Source organism: Bombina bombina, chromosome 6, assembly GCF_027579735.1.
Source record: "Bombina bombina isolate aBomBom1 chromosome 6, aBomBom1.pri, whole genome shotgun sequence".
NCBI classification, from domain to species: Eukaryota; Metazoa; Chordata; class Amphibia; order Anura; family Bombinatoridae; genus Bombina; species Bombina bombina.
The window spans coordinates 764,456,394-764,478,791 of record NC_069504.1 but is presented as its reverse complement, the minus strand read 5'-3'; the positions used below and the strand labels follow the sequence as shown (position 1 = coordinate 764,478,791).

General features: G+C 39.5%; 8 non-coding genes across 8 annotated transcripts; all 8 read left to right on the top strand.

The window, feature by feature from the left end:
* The first annotated feature begins 104 nt into the window (after positions 1-104).
* LOC128665276 (5S ribosomal RNA) lies at positions 105-223 on the top strand. The gene has a single exon (XR_008403048.1). It is a non-coding gene; the product is annotated as a 5S ribosomal RNA (ribosomal RNA).
* Positions 224-579: 356 nt separating this feature from the next.
* On the top strand, positions 580-698 carry LOC128665273 (5S ribosomal RNA). The gene has a single exon (XR_008403045.1). It is a non-coding gene; the product is annotated as a 5S ribosomal RNA (ribosomal RNA).
* A 350-nt stretch (positions 699-1,048) lies between these two features.
* On the top strand, positions 1,049-1,167 carry LOC128665434 (5S ribosomal RNA). Its single transcript, XR_008403175.1, has one exon. It is a non-coding gene; the product is annotated as a 5S ribosomal RNA (ribosomal RNA).
* Positions 1,168-1,526: 359 nt separating this feature from the next.
* On the top strand, positions 1,527-1,645 carry LOC128665269 (5S ribosomal RNA). Its single transcript, XR_008403041.1, has one exon. It is a non-coding gene; the product is annotated as a 5S ribosomal RNA (ribosomal RNA).
* A 6,478-nt stretch (positions 1,646-8,123) lies between these two features.
* Positions 8,124-8,242, top strand: LOC128665399 (5S ribosomal RNA). The gene has a single exon (XR_008403152.1). It is a non-coding gene; the product is annotated as a 5S ribosomal RNA (ribosomal RNA).
* Positions 8,243-8,592: 350 nt separating this feature from the next.
* On the top strand, positions 8,593-8,711 carry LOC128665285 (5S ribosomal RNA). Its single transcript, XR_008403056.1, has one exon. It is a non-coding gene; the product is annotated as a 5S ribosomal RNA (ribosomal RNA).
* A 347-nt stretch (positions 8,712-9,058) lies between these two features.
* LOC128665268 (5S ribosomal RNA) lies at positions 9,059-9,177 on the top strand. Its single transcript, XR_008403040.1, has one exon. It is a non-coding gene; the product is annotated as a 5S ribosomal RNA (ribosomal RNA).
* A 351-nt stretch (positions 9,178-9,528) lies between these two features.
* On the top strand, positions 9,529-9,647 carry LOC128665271 (5S ribosomal RNA). The gene has a single exon (XR_008403043.1). It is a non-coding gene; the product is annotated as a 5S ribosomal RNA (ribosomal RNA).
* The last annotated feature ends 12,751 nt before the right edge of the window (positions 9,648-22,398 follow it).

Below are 22,398 nucleotides of genomic sequence, written 5' to 3'. Positions count from 1 at the left end.
ATTTGCGGTCAAAATTGTAACCCCATTTTATCTCTTCCATTGTTTACAAAGCGGTGAATGAAGGCATGTGCAAGCTTAATTCGCGCTGGGTACAGGCAGCCAATGCCTACCGCCACACTACGCTGAATGCACCCGATCCCGTCTGATCTTGGAAGTTAAACAGCGTCAGGCCCGGTCAGTACCTGGATGGGAGACAGCCTGGGAACACCAGGTGCGGTAGGCTTTTTTCTTTGATTTTCTTAAAGCAACTATGCATTTGTAATATCCCCTGAAAGTGGTGATATTCATTGAAACAACTGTATCTTGCAATTCCTTAAAAACACATGTCAATTTAAAATAAAGATAATTATCTTTTGCAAAGACAGACAGGCATGCAGGCAGGCAGACAAAGAGGCAGGTAAACCTTATCCAGGTATACTTTTTGTCATGGGTCAGCGAGTTATTCTGGGCTTGTACTGGCCTTTTTTATTTATTCATTTGCGGTCAAAATTTTAACCCCATTTTATCTCTTCCATTGTTTACAAAGCTGTGAATGAAGGCATGTGCAAGCTTAATTTGCGCTGGGTACAGGCAGCCAATGCCTACCGCCACACTACGCTGAATGCACCCGATCCCGTCTGATCTTGGAAGTTAAGCAGCGTCAGGCCCGGTCAGTACCTGGATGGGAGACCGCCTGGGAACAAGAGGTGCGGTAGGCTTTTTTCTTTGATTTTTTAAAGCAACTATGCATTTTAATAGCCCCTGAAAGTGGTGATATTCATTGAAACAACTGTATCTTGCAATTCCTTAAAAACACATGTCAATTTAAAATAAAGATAATTATCTTTTGTAAAGACAGACAGGCAGGCAGACAGACAAAGAGGCAGGTAAACCTTATCCATGTATACTTTTTGTCATGGGTCAGTGAGTTATTCTGGGCTTGTACTAGCCTTTTTAATTTATTGATTTGCGGTCAAAATTGTAACCCCATTTTATCTCTTCCATTGTTTACAAAGCTGTGAATGAAGGCATGTGCAAGCTTAATTCGCGCTGGGTACAGGCAGCCAATGCCTACCGCCACACTACGCTGAATGCACCCGATCCCGTCTGATCTCGGAAGTTAAGCAGCGTCAGGCCCGGTCAGTACCTGGATGGGAGACCGCCTGGGAACACCGGGTGCGGTAGGCTTTTTTCTTTGATTTTTTAAAGCAACTATGCATTTGTAATATCCCCTGAAAGTGGTGATATTCATTGAAACAACTGTATCTTGCAATTCCTTAAAAACACATGTCAATTTAAAATAAAGATAATTATCTTTTGTAAAGACAGACAGGCAGGCAGGCAGGCAGGCAGACAAAGAGGCAGGTAAACCTTATCCATGTATACTTTTTGTCATGGGTCAGCGAGTTATTCTGGGCTTGTACTGGCCTTTTTTATTTATTCATTTGCGGTCAAAATTGTAACCCCATTTTATCTCTTCCATTGTTTACAAAGCTGTGAATGAAGGCATGTGCAAGCTTAATTCGCGCTGGGTACAGGCAGCCAATGCCTACCGCTACACTAAGCTGAATGCACCCGATCCCGTCTGATCTTGGAAGTTAAGCAGCGTCAGGCCCGGTCAGTACCTGGATGGGAGACCGCCTGGGAACACCAGGTGCGGTAGGCTTTTTTCTTTGATTTTTTTAAAGCAACTATGCATTTGTAATATCCCCTGAAAGTGGTGATATTCATTGAAACAACTGTATCTTGCAATTCCTTAAAAACACATGTCAATTTAAAATAAAGATAATTATCTTTTGTAAAGACAGACAGGCAGGCAGGCAGACAAAGAGGCAGGTAAACCTTATCCATGTATACTTTTTGTCATGGGTCAGCGAGTTATTCTGGGCTTGTACTGGCCTTTTTTATTTATTCATTTGCGGTCAAAATTGTAACCCCATTTTATCTCTTCCTGTAAGGGTTACTGTGCCTTTAATTCGTTCTTTCTGCTGATTGGGTAATTCCCCTTTAAATAGTTAGAACAACTAAGCATCATTGCTTAGTTATTCTAATCCGTTCCTCTGAGCACCTGAGTACCAAGCCTCATTCTCATACCTGCAAGGTGAAACTTTCATCGCTGCTCGAGTAAGCTGCACCATTCTCAGCTCTCCTTCCCAGGACAGGATTCCTTCCAGTCATCCTCCATCTAACAACTATAAGTATTCTGACCTGGCAAGCTTTAACTAACTTTATTATTTCTTCAGCAAGTGTTTACCCGTTTTATCGTTATTATTATTCTTTTCTGCAATTGAACTACAGCTCCCAGAATTCCACCGGACTGAAACCGGAACTTCCGGTTTACGCTAATCAGCATCTCAGCTCAGCACTAAACCGCATTGCTGACAGGCAAAAGGGAGAACTCTCTATGGGATAAGGTAGTAAATGTGACTAATCTCTGAAGTACCATACTTAACTGGGGAATAACATTCATTTACTTGTTTTGCTATTTCGTAGTTTTGATAATCTTGTCTCTGCCTTCTAATTATAACAATTGTGATTATCGAAGTTTCCTCTGCAATATTGAACTCCTCAAAAGTTATCAATACTGATTTTCCTCTTGCTACTCATTTCTGATGATTAGACCTTTTTCCTGCTACATAATAATTTTGCTGCATATTCTAATCTAACTCTTTATTAAACCATATTAAGTTTGGTTTTATTTCACAATCATTCTAGATAAATTCACTGCTGGATCAGATTGCCTTACAGTTATTGGGTATTCATTACCAGCAGTGAGACATACATATTATAAATCATCCTTAACTTGTTTTCGTTATATATTACCTTACATAATATTACAAACAATATCTGTAATTGTGTTCCTTTATTGGATAAACCTTACATAATAACTAAGCCTAAAAAAATGGAATTGGAACCAACAGATGTTCCACAAATTGTGTATAACTTGTCTCAGAAAGTTGATCAACTTGCACAAGCAGTCCATGATGTGCAACTTGAGAATCAATCACTAAGGGCTATTATAAGAGATTCATTAAGCCTTAGACCTACACCTCAGGAGCATAACCCAGAACCTCAAGTTATGTTACCTGAACCTTTTTCTGGTAACCGTAAATTCTATAGACAGTTTAAAAATTCCTGTCAACTTTTGTTTCAACTAAAACCCAGAACATACCCAACTGAGAGGGTCAAGGTTCTGAGTATTATATCATTTATGAAAGGTGAACCCCGCTCATGGGTGGATAACCTGTGTGAGACAGAAGATCCACTACTGGGGTCACTAGAGGAATTCTTTGATGCACTTGATAACCTATATCAGGACAAAGATGTGCAATTAACTGCAGAATCCTCTATGAGGAATCTTAAACAGAGTAAAAGGCCAGTCGAGGACTATGTCGCTGACTTTAAGTTATACGCTTCTGACTCCCAATGGAGCCAAGTTGCACTGCGCAACCAATTCAGACTGGGTCTTGCTGATAGTCTCAAAGATGAGCTTGCCAGAGTCGAATTGCCTAAGACTCTTGAAGCATTAATGAGAACGGCCACACTGTTAGATCGCAGACTACGTGAAAGACGTGCTGAACGATTTAATTCAGATGTTCGTCCTAAAATGTTTTCAGGACAAAGCTCACGAGATATACCTACAACCTCAAAAGCGGCTGAACAACCTATGGAGATAGGTATAGCCCGAGGTCCGCTCACACCGGAAGAAAGACTTAGACGTAGGATAAAATCCTTATGCATGTACTGTGCAAACCCTCAACATACCGTCCAAGACTGCCCTGTCCTTCAAAAGAACAAACGCAGTAAGTCTGTTTCTACTATTTCTACAATTCTGAATGTACTTAACTCAGCCTATTTCACTCTGTCACTCTCTCTACAGTGGGATCAAAGACATCTGACGATTGATGGGATTATAGATTCAGGAGCCTATGGCAACTTTATAGATTTACAAATTGTTAAATCCAATAAAATCCCCCTTATTCGCAAAACAAAACCTATCTTTGTCCGTGTGATTGATGGTTCACCCATAACTACAGGTCCTGTTACTCATCAAACTATACCTATTCACATGACCTCATTAGGTCATAGTGAACTCATTTCATTTGATGTTTTACCCTCACCTAACTATCCTGTAGTATTAGGTATTAATTGGTTACAAACACATAATCCAGTAATACAATGGTCACCTGCACATATTAAGTTTAACTCACATTTCTGTAGCAATCATTGTTTAAAAATTCAAAATTGTCTAAAAAGTGATTCAACGGATTCTCCGATTCCTCTGGAGTATTTAACATTCCAGGATGTTTTCAGCAAGACAGAAGCTGAAAACCTACCACCCCACAGACAGTATGACTGTCCCATCGATCTACAGCCCGGAGCATCCATCCCATTTGGTCACCTTTATCCTCTTAGTCAGCCGGAACTTGAACATCTTAAGGCTTACCTTGAAGAAAACCTCAGGAAAGGGTTTATCAGACCATCAACTTCACCAGCAGGAGCTGGCATTTTCTTTGTGCGTAATAAAGATTCCACTATCAGACCCATTATCGACTATCGACAACTAAACAAAGTAACAATCAAAAATCGTTATCCCCTACCACTCATACCAGAGCTCATTGAGCGCCTGTCAGAAGCCACCATATACACCAAATTGGATTTGAGAGGAGCCTACAACCTCATCAGGATTAAAGAAGGGCATGAGTGGCTAACGGCATTCAGGACCCGATACGGCTTATACGAATACCTCGTTATGCCGTTCGGGTTATGTAATGCCCCTGCCACTTTTCAGCACTTTATTAACGACATTTTCCACGATCTTCTGGATACTAGTGTTGTTATATACCTGGATGACATTTTAATCTATTCAAAGAATTATACTGACCACGTAGAACATGTGACAGAAGTACTCCGATGTTTAAGATTACATAAACTATATGCGAAACCTGAAAAATGTCTTTTCCATACCGACAAAGTAACTTTTCTGGGTTACAATTTATCCCCAACTGGCATAGAAATGCAACAAGAAAAGGTCGAGGCTGTGTCCAATTGGGAGATACCTAAGACAAGGAAGGACCTACAGAGGTTCTTAGGGTTCTCAAACTATTACAGAAAATTTATTAGAGATTTCTCTAAAGTTGCAAAACCACTGACAAAATTAACCAGTATATCTATTCCATTTCAATGGACTCCAGAAGCTGAGGTAGCTTTTACAACTTTGAAAAATCTTTTTACTACTGCACCCATTCTGACATTTCCAAATCCTTCTTTCTATTATATCTTAGAAGTCGATTCCTCAGACTTCGCAATCGGGGCTGTGTTATCTCAACAAATGGATCTAAATAGTCCAATTCACCCCATCTCTTATTATTCCAAAGTTATGACTCCAGCAGAGAGGAATTATCCTATCGGAGACAAAGAACTTCTCGCTATAAAACAGGCTCTTGAATACTGGAGACATCTACTGGAAGGTATAAAACATCCTATCAAAATTTATACCGACCATAAAAATCTCCAATATTTACAATCAAACAAAACTTTATCTGCAAGACAAGTTCGATGGAGCCTCTATTTTTCTAGGTTCTCTTTTAACATTATTTACAGACCAGCAAATAAGAACGGTAAAGCAGATGCTCTCTCAAGGTTACCTCAAAAACCTGATCCCCAAGACCATCCTACTGAGATCATACCCAAACATCATTTCATCGGTTTCACTAACACCTTTATATCAGATCTAAAAAGGCATACCAGTCAAGAAACCGATCTAGATCATTCTACTTATCTAAACAAATCCGGAATTTATTATCACAAAGGTAGGATCTATGTACCTGTTTCATTGAGACTAACACTTCTACAAAACCACCACGATACTCCCCTCTCTGGACATCCAGGAATCCAACGCACTCTTGACTTACTTAAGAGGTCATTTTGGTGGCCAAAGATGAGAGAGAGTGTTCAACAACACATTCAAACTTGCATCATATGCAACACGTCCAAACCAGAGAGAAAACCTCCCTATGGATTACTCATGTCACTTCCTATACCCACCAAACCATGGCAACATCTTTCAATGGACTTCATCGTTGATTTACCTCCATCAAAAAATCAAACTACAATTTTTGTGGTGGTTGACATTTTCACGAAAATGGCTCATTTCCTACCTTTTCACAAATTGCCAACCTCGGCAGAAACATCACAACTGTTTTTAGACAACATCGTAAAATTACACGGAATTCCTTCTATCCTCACAACAGATAGAGGCACGCAGTTTACCTCTAGGTTCTGGTCGAAATTATGTGATCTCACTCAAATAGATCATAGATTCTCTACATCATTCCATCCACAAACCAATGGTCAGGCAGAACGTGTGAATCAGTGGTTGGAACAATACATAAGATGTTTTTGTTCTTTCCATCAAAACAACTGGATTGACTTCATATCCACTGCTGAGTTCGCATATAATAATTCTGTAAATTCCTCAACAAAACTTACACCTTTTTATGCTAATTATGGATACCATCCAACCTTTCTTCTGGATTCAAATGACGATTTAAATTTTCCTTTGGTGGATGAGTTACACAATTCACTCGTTGATAATTTCAACTTCATTCGTCAAAATATTGAGAACTCACAAGCTACACAAAAGAAGTTCTATGATTTACGCAGAAGACCCCCACCAAATTATTCTATTGGAGAAAAGGTTTGGTTGTCCACAAAAAACTTAAAATTACAACTACCCAGTAAAAAGTTGGCAAGTCTTTTCATCGGACCCTATCGCATAAAAGGAATAGTAAATCAGAACGCTGTCACTCTCGAACTTCCTGATACTCTCCGTATTCACCCAACAATACATGTGTCACTTTTGAAGCCTTACAAGGAGCAGAGAGTATCCAACATTCTACAACCTCCTCCTCCAATTCTCCTTGATCCGGATGAATTCGAAGTCCAGTCCATTCTGGACTCTAGGTTACGCCAGGGTGCCCTGCAATATCTTATTCACTGGAAGAATTTCTCTTCTGATGAGGATTCTTGGGAACCTGCATCCAGTGTCAATGCTCCCAGGTTAATTTCCTCATTTCATCGCCGTCACCCCGACAGACCTCGTCCTACCGCTGTGGAACAGCGTCCTTGAGCAGGGGGTCCTGTAAGGGTTACTGTGCCTTTAATTCGTTCTTTCTGCTGATTGGGTAATTCCCCTTTAAATAGTTAGAACAACTAAGCATCATTGCTTAGTTATTCTAATCCGTTCCTCTGAGCACCTGAGTACCAAGCCTCATTCTCATACCTGCAAGGTGAAACTTTCATCGCTGCTCGAGTAAGCTGCACCATTCTCAGCTCTCCTTCCCAGGACAGGATTCCTTCCAGTCATCCCCCATCTAACAACTATAAGTATTCTGACCTGGCAAGCTTTAACTAACTTTATTATTTCTTCAGCAAGTGTTTACCCGTTTTATCGTTATTATTATTCTTTTCTGCAATTGAACTACAGCTCCCAGAATTCCACCGGACTGAAACCGGAACTTCCGGTTTACGCTAATCAGCATCTCAGCTCAGCACTAAACCGCATTGCTGACAGGCAAAAGGGAGAACTCTCTATGGGATAAGGTAGTAAATGTGACTAATCTCTGAAGTACCATACTTAACTGGGGAATAACATTCATTTACTTGTTTTGCTATTTCGTAGTTTTGATAATCTTGTCTCTGCCTTCTAATTATAACAATTGTGATTATCGAAGTTTCCTCTGCAATATTGAACTCCTCAAAAGTTATCAATACTGATTTTCCTCTTGCCACTCATTTCTGATGATTAGACCTTTTCCCTGCTACATAATAATTTTGCTGCATATTCTAATCTAACTCTTTATTAAACCATATTAAGTTTGGTTTTATTTCACAATCATTCTAGATAAATTCACTGCTGGATCAGATTGCCTTACAGTTATTGGGTATTCATTACCAGCAGTGAGACATACATATTATAAATCATCCTTAACTTGTTTTCGTTATATATTACCTTACATAATATTACAAACAATATCTGTAATTGTGTTCCTTTATTGGATAAACCTTACACTTCCATTGTTTACAAAGCTGTGAATGAAGTCATGTGCAAGCTTAATTCGCGCTGGGTACAGGCAGCCAATGCCTACCGCCACACTACGCTGAATGCACCCGATCCCGTCTGATCTCGGAAGTTAAGCAGCGTCAGGCCCGGTCAGTACCTGGATGGGAGACCGCCTGGGAACACCGGGTGCGGTAGGCTTTTTCTTTGATTTTTTAAAGCAACTATGCATTTGTAATATCCCCTGAAAGTGGTGATATTCATTGAAACAACTGTATCTTGCAATTCCTTAAAAACACATGTCAATTTCAAATAAAGATAATTATCTTTTGTAAAGACAGACAGGCAGGCAGGCAGGCAGACAAAGAGGCAGGTAAACCTTATCCATGTATACTTTTTGTCATGGGTCAGCGAGTTATTCTGGGCTTGTACTGGCCTTTTTTATTCATTTGCGGTCAAAATTGTAACCCCATTTTATCTCTTCCATTGTTTACAAAGCTGTGAATGAAGGCATGTGCAAGCTTAATTCGCGCTGGGTACAGGCAGCCAATGCCTACCGCCACACTACGCTGAATGCACCCGATCCCGTCTGATCTCGGAAGTTAAGCAGCGTCAGGCCCGGTCAGTACCTGGATGGGAGACCGCCTGGGAACACCGGGTGCGGTAGGCTTTTTTCTTAGATTTTTTAAAGCAACTATGCATTTGTAATATCCCCTGAAAGTGGTGATATTCATTGAAACAACTGTTTCTTGCAATTCCTTAAAAACACATGTCAATTTCAAATAAAGATAATTATCTTTTGTAAAGGCAGACAGACAGGCAGACAAAGAGGCAGGTAAACCTTATCCATGTATACTTTTTGTCATGGGTCAGCGAGTTATTCTGGGCTTGTACTGGCCTTTTTTATTTATTCATTTGCGGTCAAAATTGTAACCCCATTTTATCTCTTCCATTGTTTACAAAGCTGTGAATGAAGGCATGTGCAAGCTTAATTCGCGCTGGGTACAGGCAGCCAATGCCTACCGCCACACTACGCTGAATGCACCCGATCCCGTCTGATCTCGAAAGTTAAGCAGCGTCAGGCCCGGTCAGTACCTGGATGAGAGACCGCCTGGGAACACCGGGTGCGGTAGGCTTTTTTCTTTGATTTTTTAAAGCAACTATGCATTTGTAATATCCCCTGAAAGTGGTGATATTCATTGAAACAACTGTATCTTGCAATTCCTTAAAAACACATGTCAATTTAAAATAAAGATAATTATCTTTTGTAAAGACAGACAGGCAGGCAGGCAGACAAAGAGGCAGGTAAACCTTATCCATGTATACTTTTTGTCATGGGTCAGCGAGTTATTCTGGGCTTGTACTGGCCTTTTTTATTTATTCATTTGCGGTCAAAATTGTAACCCCATTTTATCTCTTCCATTGTTTACAAAGCTGTGAATGAAGGCATGTGCAAGCTTAATTTGTGCTGGGTACAGGCAGCCAATGCCTACCGCCACACTACGCTGAATGCACCCGATCCCGTCTGATCTCGGAAGTTAAGCAGCGTCAGGCCCGGTCAGTACCTGGATGGGAGACCGCCTGGGAACACCGGGTGCGGTAGGCTTTTTTCTTTGATTTTTTAAAGCAACTATGCATTTGTAATATCCCCTGAAAGTGGTGATATTCAATGAAACAACTGTATCTTGCAATTCCTTAAAAACACATGTCAATTTCAAATAAAGATAATTATCTTTTGTAAAAACAGACAGGCAGGCAGGCAGGCAGGCAGACAAAGAGGCAGGTAAACCTTATCCATGTATACTTTTTTTTTTTTTTTGATTGGATCAGCCAATTGGATTTTTCCTACCTTAATTCCGATTGGCTGATAGAATCCTATCAGCCAATCAGAATTCGAGGGACGCCATCTTAGATGACGTCATTTAAAGGAACCGTCATTCGTCGTCTAGTCATCGGTCAAGGAGGATGTTCCGCGTCGGAGGTCTTCAAGATGGTGCCGCTCTGCTCCGGAAGGATGAAGAAAGAAGATGCCGCTTGGATGAAGATTTCTTCCGGTCTGGATGTCCTCTTCTGCCCGGATAGGATGAAGACCCTCTGGAGGACCCTCTTCTTGCCGGATTGGATGAAGACTTCGGCCCGGCTGGGTGAAGACGGCTCAAGGTAGGGTGATCTTCAGGGGGGTAGTGTTAGGTTTTTTTAAGGGGGGATTGAGTGGGTTGTAGAGTAGGGGTATGTGGGTGGTGGGTTTTAATGTTGGGGGGGTATTGTATTTTTTTTTACAGGTAAAAGAGCTGATTACTTTGGGGCAATGCCCCACAAAAAGCCCTTTTAAGGGCTGGTAAAAGAGCTGGTTACTTTGGGGCAATGCCCCGCAAAAGGCCCTTTTAAGGGCTATTTGTAATTTAGTGTAGGGTAGGGAATTTTATTATTATTATTTTTTTATTATTATTAGGGTGATTAGATTAGGTGAAATTAGTTTAAAATATTGTAATTTATTTTTTATTTTCTGTAATTTAGTGTTTTTTTTCGTAATTTAGTTGAATTTAATTGTATTTAATTGTAGGTAGTTTAGGTAATTAATTTAATTATAGAGTAGTGTTAGGTGTAATTGTAACTTAGGTTAGGGTTTATTTTACAGGTATATTTGTATTTTTATTATCTAGGTAGTTATTAAATAGTTAATAACTATTTAATAACTATTCTACCTAGTTAAAATAAATACAAAGTTGCCTGTAAAATAAAAATAAATCCTAAAATAGCTACAATGTAATTATTAGTTATATTGTAGCTATATTAGGGTTAATTTTATAGGTAAGTATTTAGTTTTAAATAGGAATAATTTATTTAATTATAGTAATTTTATTTAGATTTATTAAAAATAGATTTGTTAGGTGGTGTTATGGTTAGACTTAGGTTTAGGGGTTAATACATTTAATATAGTAGCGGCGACGTTGGGGGCGGCAGATTAGGGGTTAATAATTGTAGGTAGGTGGCGGCGACATTGGGGGCGGCAGATTAGGGGTTAATAAATATAATGTAGATGTCGGCGATTAGGGGTTCATAGGTATAATGTTGGTGGCGTGGTGTCCAGAGCGGCAGATTAGGGGTAAATAATATAAAGCAGGTGGCGAGGATGCCGGGGGTGGCAGATTAGGGGTTAATAAGTGTAAGGTTAGGGGTGTTTAGACTCGGGGTTCATGTTAAGGTGTTAGGTGTAGACTTAGAAAGTATTTTCCCATAGGAAACAATGGGGCTGCGTTAGGAGCTGAACGCTGCTTTTTTGCAGGGTGGTGTAGGTTTTTTTTTCAGCCGTCTCAGCCCCATTGTTTCCTATGGGGAGATTGTGCACGAGCACATTTTAGCCAGCTTACCGCTACGTAAGAAACGCTGGTATTACAGTGAGAAGTGGAGCTAAATTTGCTCAACCACTCACTTTTCTGAGGCTAACGCAGCCATTCAGAAACTTGTAATACCAGCGTTGGTTTAAAGTGAGCGGCTGGAAAAAAAAGGCTTGTTAGCAACGCAAGTCTTTACTGACAAAACTCGTAATCTATCAGATTATTTGCTGTTCTCTTCTGCACCTCTGTTTTCTTAAAAATTGTTGCGGGCTTCTCTCTAATCACAATGCACTTGAACTAAATGTAGCACACTCCCACACTTGGTAAAGCAGCCTACAGTAAATGTAAACAAAATTCACAGTATCTCGGAGACACTGCACCTCACTGGTACTTACTGTTTTAAATCATATTTATTAGTGAAGTATTGTATACAGTGCTCCCCCTTCTCAGACCAACCCCCAACCATAACCCCAATTGTAAGAAGAAAAAATATTAGCCCCTACCAAAAATATATTCAATTGCAAACGCCAGTTCCATAACCGCTCTTCCCAAACACCCCAGCTATTAACTTATAAAGTTCAAATCAACCAATAGAAATGACTTACATCTTATTGGATGGGGGTTCAGTTGGGGATTATACAGTTTAGTGCTCTACTTGTAGCTGCAACTTATTTGTAGCATTACGTACTACAGCACAAAATTTAGCAATAGGGCTTTAGCCCCAAAACAAGAGGATATAGAATAGTCTACAAACTGGTCAATTAGCTGCTACACCTGAAATGACACTATACTCCTCAAAAGATAGTGTAAGTGATTAAAGTAAAGAACAATAGGTGGCGCTGTAGGGCTAAATTAGCGAATATTGGTCTTTGCAATTATTTCAGACTAGAAAACATTAATATTGGAAGTTCATTGGCAGATTCGTCATTAAGGGAAAGAAAGGTCTGTAAATATTTTATCGTTGGTTTTATATATAGGCCCCTATTTATCAAAGGTCTTGCGTACCTGATCCGACAGTGCGGATCAGGTCCACAAGACCTTGCTGAATGCGGAGAGCAATAGGCTCTCTGTATTCAGCATTGCACCAGCAGCTCACAAGAGCTGCTGGTGCAACGCCGCCCCCTGCAGACTCGTGGCCAATGGGCCACCAGCAGGGAGCTGTCAATCAACCCGATCGTACTCGATCGGGTTGATTTCCGACGTTTGCTGTCCGCCTGCTCAGAGCAGGCTGACAGGGCTATGGAGCAGCGGTCTTTAGACCGCTGCTTCATAACTTGTGTTTCTGGCGAGTCTGAAGACTCGCCAGAAACATGGCCCTTCAAGCTCCATACGGAACTTGATAAATGGGCCCCAGAGTTGTAGTCTATAATTAGTAAGAGTTGCAATATGTTGGTTCCTAGGAATGTATATTGAACTTGAATCCTGTGAACATGATAACTTTGTAACAGTTGTTATTTCATGTTTTGTTCCTCGTTACAAATATATCATAAGCTGTTTTATTTTCCAAATATATAATTTTAGATATTTTCTTATGTGAGTCTTTGAAGTAATATAGATTTATCTTAGGATACTGCTCACCTTTGGATACCGGGCTTGTATTTTCGATTTGCCAGTTTTTCGTTATGTCTTTCTTTTTTTCCTTGAATCGGTAGTGCTTGCGGTTTAGGAGAAAAAAATGTTGTTGTCGTGAGAGAGCTCCACAACGCTAATCCCTCAGGATCACTGTTCCTAGGATTTCCGTTCGGCTTTGTCACTTGATGTTTGTCTCAGAATAATTTGTTGTACAATGGGTTATATTCCATATCAAGATGGAGATGACAGGTTCCAGCTTTGGCCTTTTACCGGTCTGTTCCGTTTTACAAGAAGCTGATAGTGTGTGCACACATTCAATTCAAGTGAGGTCCAGTCAGGTGATCTACGCGTTTCGGCGGGATGCCTTTGTCAAGATACCTGACAGAATTCAAATCCTCCTTTTTAAGCACTTACCGATTAACCCTTTATTGTATTTCCATAGGTATTTTTGTTTTCATTTTGCAGTTCACTTTTTTGTGTGATACGTTTCCCTTTTTTTGAGTAATATTGATCAAGTCTTTATATAACCTTAAGCTTATATATATTCAAAGTCTTTTGATCACTTTGAGACCAGAGTAAAAATTGTATAAATACATAGGTAAAGTTGAGCATTTCATTTAATATTCTTATTGTTCATTTTGTATTATTTTCTACCTGTTCATTTCATTAGGCATTACAGTTCTTATTTGATTCAAAATCATAAATATTATCATAGGTTCTGTTTTTACTGTGTAGTTTTTGATTTTTATGTTCAAATGTTTTAGAAATTCATACTGGAAATGTGATTTTGATATCTAGACAATTACTGTTTTAAATTAACTTTATTTGAAGCTCTAGTTTGCAATTGGGAGGTCTAGGGAATGTTCTATAATGTTAGTAGAAATGGTAATGTTAGAAAATATTTGGAAAAAGTGATTATAATATTTGATTTAGATCGAGTTCTGAATTTAGGCCATAGGGATATAGGGGGGTAGTTATCAACGTGTCTATTTTACCTGCCTTCGCCGGCCCAATACGCCCGCCTAAGCTCGCCTCACATCGCCGCCGCAGACCTGCAAAAATTCGCCTAAGTTATCAAAAAAGCTGTCAAAAAGCCGCGCACCAAGTACGGGGCGATGAGCAGCGGACTGTGAGAGTTATCACTCATCCGATCTCGCTGCTCTTCGGCTTTTTTACAGCTTTCTTGCTAGCCTGTCACTAAGCACCCACACTAAACTACACTGTTCTACCCCCTATACCGGCGCCCCCGGAGCCCCCCGCAACTAAATAAAGTTACTAACCCCTAAACCGCCACTCCTAGACCCCCGCAGCAACTCTTATAAAAGTATTAACCCCTAAACCGCCGCTCCCGGACACCACTGCCACCAACATTATACCTAGTAACCCCTATCCTGCCCCCCCTATACCGTCGCCCTCTATAATAAAGTTATTAACCCCCTATCCTGCTAATTCCGCACCTCGCCACAACTAAATAGTTTAACCCCTAAACCGCCGCGCCCTGACCCCGCCGCAACCTATATTAAATTTATTAACCCCTATCCTGCCCCCCCTACACCGTCGCCACTGTAATAAAATTATTAACCCCTAAACCTAAGTCTAACACTAACCCTAACACCCCTTAACTTAAATATTAATTAAATAAATCTAAATAATATTTCTATTATGAACTAAATTAATCCTATTTAAAACTAAATACTTACCTGTAAAATAAACCCTAATATAGCTACAATATAAATAATAATTATATTGTAGCTATCTTAGGATTTATTTTTATTTCACAGGCAAATTTCAATTTATTTTAACTAGGTACAATAGCTATTAAATAGTTATTAACTATTTAATAGCTTACCTAGCTAAAATAAAGAGAAATTAACCTGTAAAATAAAAACTAACCTAAGTTACAATTACACCTAACACTACACTATACTTAAATACATTATTCCTATTTAAAACTAAATACTTACCTGTAAAATAAACCCTAAGATAGCTACAATATAATTAATAATTACATTGTAGCTATCTTAGGATTTATATTTATTTTACAGGTAACTTTGTATTTATTTTAGCTAGTTAGAATAGTTATTAAATAGTTATTAACTATTTAATAACTACCTAGCTAAAAGAAATACAAAATTACCTGTAAAATAAATCCTAACCTAAGTTACAATTAAACCTAACACTACACTATGATTAAATTAATTAAATAAATTAACTACAAATAACTACAATTAAATACAATTACATAAACTAACTAAAGTACAAAAAATAAAAAAATCTAAGTTACAAAAAATAAAAAAAAATAGGTTACAAACATTTTAAAAATATTACAACAATTTTAAGCTACTTACACCTAATCTAAGCCCCCTAATAAAATAACAAACCCCCCCAAAATAAAAAAATGCCCTACCCTATTCTAAATTAAAAAAGTTCAAACCTCTTTTACCTTACCAGCCCTTAAAAGGGCCTTTTGTGGGGCATGCCCCAAAGAATTCAGCTCTTTTGCCTGTAAAAGAAAAATACAACCCCCCCAACATTAAAAACCACCACCCACATACCCCTAATCTAACCCAAACCCCCCTTAAAATAACCTAACACTAATCCCCTGAAGATCATCCTACCTTGAGTCGTCTTCACTCAGCCGAGCAGCGATGGAACCGAAGAGGAGACCCGGAGCGGCAGAAGTTATCCTCCAAGCGGCGCTGAAGAAATCTTCCATCCGATGAAGTGATCCTCCAAACGGCGCTGAAGAAGTCTTCCATCCGGGCGATGTCATCTTCCAAGAGGTGCTGAAGAAGTCTTCTATCCGGGCGATGTCATCTTCCAAGCGGGGTCTTCAATCTTCATCCCGCCGACGCGGAACATCCTTCTTTACCAACGGACTACCGACGAATGAAGGCTCCTTTAAGGGACGTCATCCAAGATGGCGTCCCTTCAATTCCGATTGGCTGATAGGATTCTATCAGCCAATCAGAATTAAGGTAGGAAAAATCTGATTGGCTGATTGAATCAGCCAATAAGATTCAAGTTCAATCCAATTGGCTGATCCAATCAGCCAATCAGATTGAGCTCGCATTCTATTGGCTGTTTCCGATCAGCCAATAGAATGCGAGCTCAATCTGATTGGCTGATTGGATCAGCCAAACAGATTGAACTTGAATCTGATTGGCTGATTCAATCAATTCTATCAGCCAATCGAAATTGAAGGGACGCCATCTTGGATGACGTCCCTTAAAGGAGCCTTCATTCGTCGGTAGTCCGTCGGTAAAGAAGGATGTTCCGCGTCGGCGGGATGAAGATTGAAGACCCCGCTTGGAAGATGACATCGCCCGGATAGAAGACTTCTTCAGCGCTGCTTGGAGGATCACTTCATCGGATGGAAGATTTCTTCAGCGCCGCTTGGAGGATAACTTCTGCCTCTCCAGGTCTCCTCTTCGGTTCCATGGCTGCTCGGCTGAGTGAAGACGACTCAAGGTAGGATGATCTTCAGGGGATTAGTGTTAGGTTATTTTAAGGGGGGTTTGGGTTAGATTAGGGGTATGTGGGTGGTGGGTTTTAATGTTGGGGGGGGGTTGTATTTTTCTTTTACAGGCAAAAGAGCTGAATTCTTTGGGGCATGCCCCACAAATGGCCCTTTTAAGGGCTGGTAAGGTAAAAGAGCTTTGAACTTTTTTAATTTAGAATAGGGTAGGGCATTTTTTTATTTTGGGGGGGTTTGTTATTTTATTAGGGGGCTTAGATTAGGTGTAAGTAGCTTAAAATTGTTGTAATATTTTTAAAATGTTTGTAACCTATTTTTTTTATTTTTTGTAACTTAGCTTCTTTTATTTTTTGTACTTTAGTTAGTTTATGTAATTGTATTTAATTGTAGTTATTTGTAGTTAATTTATTTAATTAATTTAATGATAGTGTAGTGTTAGGTTTAATTGTAACTTAGGTTAGGATTTATTTTACAGGTAATTTTGTATTTCTTTTAGCTAGGTAGTTATTAAATAGTTAATAACTATTTAATAACTATTCTAACTAGCTAAAATAAATACAAAGTTACATGTAAAATAAATATAAATCCTAAGATAGCTACAATGTAATTATTAATTATATTGTAGCTATCTTAGGGTTTATTTTACAGGTAAGTATTTAGTTTTAAATAAGAATAATTTATTTAAGTATAGTGTAGTGTTAGGTGTAATTGTAACTTAGGTTAGTTTTTATTTTACAGGTTAATTTCTCTTTATTTTAGCTAGGTAAGCTATTAAATAGTTAATAACTATTTAATAGCTATTGTGCCTAGTTAAAATAAATTGAAATTTGCCTGTAAAATAAAAATAAATCCTAAGATAGCTACAATATAATTATTATTTATATTGTAGCTATATTAGGGTTTATTTTACAGGTAAGTATTTAGTTTTAAATAGGATTAATTTAGTTCATAATAGAAATATTATTTAGATTTATTTAATTAATATTTAAGTTATGGGGTGTTAGGGTTAGTGTTAGACTTAGGTTTAGGGGTTAATAATTTTATTACAGTGGCGGCGGTGTAGTGGGGGGCAGGATAGGGGTTAATAAATTTATTATAGGTGGCGACGGTGTAGGGGGGGGCAGGATAGGGGTTAATAAATTTAATATAGGTTGCGGCGGGGTCAGGGAGCAGCGGTTTAGGGGTTAAACTATTTATTTAGTTGCGGCGAGGTGCGGGATTGGCAGGATAGGGGTTAATAACTTTATTATAGAGGTCAGCGGTATAGGGGGGCAGGATAGGGGTTACTAGGTATAATGTAGGTGGCGGTGGGCTCCGGGAGCGGCGGTTTAGGGGTTAATACATTTATTATAGTTGCGGCGGGCTCCGGGAGTGGCGGTTTAGGGGTTAATACATTTACTATAGTTGCGGTGGGCTCCGGGAGCGGCGGTTTTAGGGGTTAATACATTTATTCTAGCTTGCGGTGGGCTCCGGGAGCGGCGGTTTAGGGGGTAAACACTTTATTTAGTTGCGGCGGTGTAGGGGGGACAGATTAGGGGTGTTTAGACTCGGGGTACATGTTAGGGTGTTAGGTGTAGACAGCTCCCATAGGAATCAATGGGATGTTGGGCAGCAGCGAACATGAACTTTCGCTATGGTCAGACTCCCATTGATTCCTATGGGATCCGCCGCCTCCAGGGCGGCGGATTGAAAACCAGGTACGCTGGGCCGGAAAAGTGCCGAGCGTACCTGCTAGTCATTTGATAACTAGCAAAAGTAGTCAGATTGTGCCGCACTTTTGTGCGGAACATCTGGAGTGACGTAAGAATCGATCTGTGTCGGACTGAGTCCGGCGGATCGAAGTTTACGTCACAAAATTCTACTTTTGCCGGTATCTAGGGCTTGATAACTAAGGCGAATCAGCCTCGCCACAAATACGCTGTGGAATTCCAGCGTATTTGAGGTTGACGGCTTGATAACTAGGCCCCATAGTGTCTTAAAACTATAGATTAATTCAGGTTCTGCTTTTAAAAGTCTTTTTTTCAATATTACCTCCTCTGGGGTCATTATAAATTTTCTTAATACCCCAATATTTCAGTGCTTTTGTATCTTTATAGTGGGGTTCTCTAAAATGTTTATAGAGGGCTGTGTTGTCTGTGCCATGTTCAATACATAGCAAGTGTTCTCTGATTCTGGTTTTTAATAATCTACTAGTTTGTCTTAAATACTGCAAATTACATTGATCTTGATAAAGGCAGTCCAATCTGCTGAAACGCGTAGAATTTGCTTACTATCATTTGGTATTTCAGTCTAGTGTGGGATATACCCATTTACACTTGATACAGGTTCATCTCTAACTCTAACTCTCTACACTATCAGAGTTTAGACATATGAATAATCCCTGTCTATACGTGTATAGGATTTTACAATTTCTGTGCTGAATGACTCAGGTTCATCGTTTGTTTTTAAAGTTTTTATTAACATACCATATGAATAATTCCTGATAATTTTTCACTGCAAGATTTGGTTTTAATATGTATAACTAGTTGTGGTTCTTATGTCACTTGTTCTGTGTAATCTAAAGTTATTAGAACCATCTGAACTCAACTCTATCATTCAGAAAGACTTTGTTTCATACAGCGGATACACAGAATCACTTTCAGATTCATTGAATCTCGCAACACAGCCACAGGATCTGACGTCTCCACTAACGAAACACCTTGCACTCAGGCGCCTTTTCATGGACTGTGAGCGTCTCATCTTTCTCCTCATCGGATCAACCTACATCGTTGTCTGTGCACAGCAGAAGATCACGTAACTTGTTGATATATATCACTGTAGTAATCTCACATCATTGGGCTCCTTAGGTGTTGAAGTATCACGGACATTGTTTATTTGTTTTTACGCCCCATTATTTATCGGACATTTTTCCTCTGTATGTTTGCTCTAACATTTCACTTACATAGTGATGATAACTCTTGTTTTTACTTGTCAGATGCCGGCATCATCTCTTATATATTTTTTATCTTTATGTGAATAATTTATTGTCAACCCAGATTATTAAATATTATACTCATCCATGGTTTGCGATTATTAATATACATTATCATTTATATTTGCATATTTGCACAACATATATAATTTAATATTCCTAGATCTGCTCTGTTTTTAGAGCGCTTATCCCAATCCCCTTTCTTTTTCTCCAACCTCCTGTGATGAAAGGCAAAGAATGACTGGTGGATGAGAGGAGTGGGGGAGGTATTTAAGCCTTTGGCTGGGGTGTCTTTGCCTCCTCCTGGTGGCCAGGTTCTTAATTCCCACACATGATGAATGAAGCAGTGGACTCTCCTCCCCTTTAGATGGAAACTAAAGTACTTTATAGACTAAACATTTATGCTTATATTTAAATATTTAAACAACTAATATAATTGTAAAAATACATCTGCATATTATTCTAAGCAGGCCCAGACTGACCATAGGGCATACCGGGCAAATGCCCGGTGGGCCGCCTGGTTAACTTAGTTCTGCACACTATTACAGCACATACCGGGTGCTTTCAATGTTACTTGCAAGGGCCATTTCCAAGCGGGCAGACCGCACTTTTTCATGGCACACAGTGACTGGTGAACTCTTCTTACTTTTTTTTTAATTGTTGCATTCATTGGGGACAAAAGCGTTAACCCAGGGGCGGACATACCAGTTGTGCAAGCGGTGCCACAGCCACTGCACCGGGGCTGATAGCTGCCTGCAAAAGGCCCACAGAGGGTTCTTATGAAAATGTGTACTGTCATTTTTTTTTTTTTTAGTGGGGGCGGCACATTTTTTACAATACATTTCAGCCGACACTGGTTCAGTAAAAAAGTAATTTCCCGGTCTGCTCATGGTCCTGCCCACCTCTTTACTCCCATACTATCATGCCTGTAATGCCTGTGCACTGAATTTCCTACGTAGTAAACTGAGCACTCTACTGCCTGACCCGGACCACACAGCAATCAGCATAATATGGAGGCATTCCGGTACCCACCCTGCTCACCACCTGGCTTGCTTAACAGGTCGTGCACTGCAAACGAGCCAGGAGTGTGCCGCCACAGAAATAAACTCCAGCTGTCAAGCAATATTTGTGATGAGCAGTGTGGGTGCCATAATGCCTCCATATTATGCTGTGTGTTTTGTGTCCTTTAGTAGAGTGCTCAGCTCACTATATATGAAACTCAGTGTAAAGGCATTATGCATGATATAGTATGGGAGTAAAGAGGTGGGCGGGACCATGAGCAGACCGGGAAAAGTGTGCAAAGATTTAGACGCACAATGTCCTGAATCATGAATTCTTCTGGATAACTAGAACATCAGGTGCGCAATATTCCTCTAGTGCCAGATAAATACAAACCACAAGCAAGTCTTTCTGACCGTGAAATAGCTGCAGTGATTAATAGACTTGTGGTAGGCTTTTATTTTCCGTACAGCATCCTCATTGTAATGATTTTTAGATTTGAACAGATTCCAGCGTTCGTGTGGGGTTATAAATGGGAGTGCTCCCTCACATGTATCATACTGAGGGCTGTTTTATTTCACTTGTCTTAACTGATACTAAATAGTCATCTTTAACTATCAACTCACAATAATATTCACAACATTATCTTGGGTAATCACTGGTGTTATGTTAAAATCTTAAAATCTGCGTGGCTGAAATGTATTGCAAACAATGTGCCGCCCATGAGCAGACCGGGAAATTTCTTTCTCATCTCAGAGAGAATGTAGCTGTGGGATAGGTTGATGGACAAAGTCTGCTGACTAGTTTTAGTATAGTGTTTGTGTTTGGTCTGTATCTGTTCTGTAAATCCTGTGATGGGGAATAAATTGGAATTATGAGCATCAGCTGCTTATTCTCTAGTGGAAGATACTGTAAAAGAAGCAATGATTCTTTTCAATATAGATCTAAAATTCTCTTAAAGGGACATGTAATTAAACAATACTACATGAATGCATTTACTTTTGCTGAGCTCTGTTGATAGATTATAATATGGGTGTGTGTGTGTGTGTGGTGTGCATGCATATGAGTGTGTATGTGTGGTGTGCATGCATATGAGTGCTTATGTGTGGTGTGCGTGCTTATGAGCATGTGTATGAGTGGTGTGCGTGTATGGTGTGCATGCATATGCTTGTGTATATGTGTAGTGTGCATGCATATTTATGTGTGGTGTGCATATGTGTGTGTATATATGTAATGTGCATGCATATGCGTGTTTATGTGTGTGGTGTGCATGCATATGAGTGTGTATGTGTGGTGTGCATGCTTATGAGCATGTATATGAGTGGTGTGCGTGTATGGTGTGCATGCATATGCTTGTGTATATGTGTAGTGTGCATGCATATTTATGTGTGGTGTGCATATGTGTGTGTGTATATATGTAATGTGCATGCATATGGGTGTTTATATGTGTGGTGTGCATGCATATGAGTGTGTATGTGTGGTGTGCATGCTTATGAGCATGTGTATGAGTGGTGTGCGTGTATGGTGTGCATGCATATGCTTGTGTATATGTGTAGTGTGCATGCCTATGTATGTGTGGTGTGCATATGTGTGTGTGTATATATGTAATGTGCATGCATATGCATGTTTATATGTGTGGTGTGCATGCATATAAGTGAGTATGTGTGGTGTGCGTGCATATGGGTGTGTGTATATATGTAATGTGCATGCATATGCGTGTTTATATGTGTGGTGTGCATGCATATGAGTGTGTGTATGTGGGTGGCTAAATAAAAAATGGGGGAAGGAGTGAGCTGCTTTGCCTTAAAATGCCCGGGCCTATTTTTGGTCCCAGTCCGGCCCTAATTCTAAGGCTAGTATTTGCTTTGAATACATCATTATGTCTAGCATATATTTACTGTTTAAGGTACAATGAAAAACTCCAGTAAAGTGTAACTCATTAGAAACAGATTTCCTGTTTTGTATCTTAAGAACTGAAACCAAGCTTATATACAGTAGC